A 3252-nucleotide genomic window follows, 5' to 3' on the forward strand; every position below is an offset into this window, starting at 1 on the left:
GTGCCCCCGCACCGACCGCCGCGCCTTCCCCCGCGCCCCGCCGCCACGGCCATGGTGGTGTCGGGGCGGGGCGGCGGGGGCGGGAGCGGCGGCGGAGACGGAGACGGTACGCGCGGCTGCAGCGGCCGGGGCCGGAGCCGCGCCGCCCGGCACCTCCCCGGCGTGCGGCCGCGCGGGGCGAGCCCAGCCCGCTGCTGCGGGAATGCGGGCGGGAGCGGTGGGGCTGAGCGGGCTCTTCCCGGCGCGGTCCAGGTGAACCTTGTTTTGGCAGCATCTCCGGGCGCTCTGGGGCGCCTGCTGCTTCTCAGTGTTCTTCTTTTCCCGGACAGGACTGTGTGGCAGCAGAGACTCGGGGCTACTCGGGAGAAGCTGATGCCCCGAGGGAGAAGGCTTTGGCCGCCAGTCGCAACCTGCTTCGCTGCGGAGCGGGAGCTCCCATCGGATGAACTGGAAGTCGAGCAGTAGCCATGTACCAGGCCCACCACCTCACCCCGCTTCAACCACCAGGCTGAGGTTCCCAGCTGGGCACCAACGCCGACCTGGCAAATTTCTAAATTGCCTTGAGTTTAGAGACTAAAGTGCAAACTTAGCCGAATTTTTCAGTTTTTCCTTCTTTAAAATTAACATAATCATGACTGGGAATGTGAGATACATGGAAAGTCATTCAAAGCCTTTTAATTTACCAATGCAACTTAAGGATAACGATGACTTTGATTACTTAACAAAAAATCACGGGTTGCAGATATATTGCATTTTGTGTATATGAAGAATATATTCACCACTCAGGCATGGCGCTTGTTTTGTGGTTGCAGTGTGGAGACATCCTGGCCATCTACTAACCTACTTTCCCCTCTATTTGAGAATGACAGGAATAGATTACTAATGTTGGATTGCAGCTCTGTGCACAACTCACATATTACTAATTCTGTCTCTTCCTTTTAAAGTGACATCTGTCAAATTATCTAAGATCTTCACCTCCCACAAGTATACAGCATAGCTGCAAATTTCCTTGCAATTTGGTATTAACTTAAAGTAAAAATTAGTATGTTTACTTGCTAAACAAGTCTGTTCCAGGACATATATTTAGTAACAGCTGTACTCTTTTTTTTCTTTTTTCTTTTTTCTTTTTTTTTTCAGAGAGAAGTGATCTGATATTTCAACAAGGACTTGCTTCTAAGGACTTGATCCTAAAGACTTCTCTGACTTTACCTAAGCAAGTTACATCAGGAAATTTCCAGTACTGGGGCATGAAGTAAAACAGTGCTAGTTCACTCTGACTGCAATATTAATACTTAGCAGCTGGCATAGAATATTCTTGCCAGGTTAAAACTAAAAAGTATTCGTAATTCCACAATCCATATGATAGCATAAGTGAACATGCACCTCGTTTCCTGTTGAATATATCCTGCTGCAGCATGCTGCTTTTAAAATCTGCCAAGTAAAAAGCAGTAAGTGAAAGAAATTGTCTCTTTGTTTATAGCCCTTTGCATCCACTTAATACTAACCCCTGCTATCCTTACAAAACCATACATAAGCAAGCATTCTTTCTGCCAGTTTTGCTTAGAAACTGTTGCCTACAAATCATTCCACTGACATAGTTGAGACTTCTTGTTTAAATAAATCATTACTTGCTTTGATTAGAGGAACGGGACACAATGAAGAAGATCCCATTTATTACTTCTATCAGACATGCAGTTTAACTATTGTAAAAACACTGAAGTGTCTTTTTTTTGTCTATTTTCAAACATTAACACTATGAAAAATAATCAGATCTTTGCCATCTCATAATGTGACAACACCTCATTGAGGGACCAGGAGTAAGTGGGCATGTACTGCAGAACTTCCCAGCAGAGCACACAGTAGCTGCTGAAAAATATGGGTTGAGTCTGCATTTTGTAGCATAGCAGAGCTGTATCTCTTGGTTTCATGAGTTGTTGATGTAGAGACTGAAAGCAGAGTGTGAACTATATAGGTCATCTCCAGATGAGACAAACCTATATAACTTCAAGAATACATGGAGCTGGGTATATTTCCCATCTTTAGTTTACAGAAAACCTACTTTCTTCTTAGTGAGTTAGACCTGACACTGATTTTAATGTACCCCTTTATTTGTAAAGCCACATTGCTTCAGTGTTACCAATTTAATAGTACCATGGCAGGAGAGAACACCTTCGTTAGTACCTTTCAGAAATTTCAAATTTCAAAATACTTATCAAATAACATTGTAAATGTACATAATGCTTTTCCTTGAATTTCCTGTCTTTATTTTGCAATAAAACTTTATGATCCAGTGGCCAGGGAGATGGTCTTTCTCTCACAGTTGTGAGCAGTCAGCATCACCTGCCCAAAATGTTAAAAACTAAATCCAACTCAAATAGTACTGAGTATTACTCTTTTTCAAAAATATAATAAATATTAAATCTTTCCTTCTAGTTTTTAGGAACAGGATAGCCAACTATCAAGGTTTCTTATGTGAACACTGCATGCCATCAACATCAGGCATAACTTGAGATAGTAGATACACAGAAATCAACTTTCAGTGGGATTGTACCGGATGACAATGAATAAGGTGCCACACACCTACCTACATGGGAAAATTTGATTCCAGGTGAAGCCCGAAACAATTCGTTTAGTTTTGCTAATTCCTAAGGAAGAGGACCTCAAAATTCAGATCAGAACAGAGAGGAGTGAAAAGCCTGTGTGCTGTTTTTCTCATGTGTCAAATGAAAGTTAGCAAGGTTTATCACAGTAGTAACTCTCTCATTGAGGATGGTTGAAGAACAGAAAAGCATAAGGAATTTTACTTATTCCAAAGATAAAAAAGCAACAAAAATCCTGAAAAACCTGAAAACGGTAAGAGCTTTCAACTTTGTCACTGGAATTATCTGTGCAAGAAAATTTTATCACAGTCAGTTCCCAATCTCTAGGAAGTAAGAGAAGTTAACTGGCAGATAGCAAAGGAAGGTACTTAAAGAAAAGTATTAATGGTCTGAATAGCGACAATAAGGAGGACTACAGCAGGAGTGAGTTTTTGAGACATCTACATTGCATCTATAAAGATTACTGTGCACTCAGGTCAAATGTCAATTAAAAATTTTTCACATACATCCTTTAGAGAACAAAGAGACATAATTTCAAACATGACACATAAAATCCAGAGTTTATCCCAGATGTTCTCAAGGAAGAATATGCTATGATTGTGGGACCAGTTACAGAGACATGGCAGTTTCTTCCCTATTCTGAGACCTTCAC

Source organism: Corvus kubaryi, unplaced genomic scaffold (assembly GCF_017639235.1).
Source record: "Corvus kubaryi isolate FWS band 111438036 unplaced genomic scaffold, C.kubaryi_AGA036_p1.0 37396, whole genome shotgun sequence".
Classification (NCBI taxonomy): domain Eukaryota; kingdom Metazoa; phylum Chordata; class Aves; order Passeriformes; family Corvidae; genus Corvus; species Corvus kubaryi.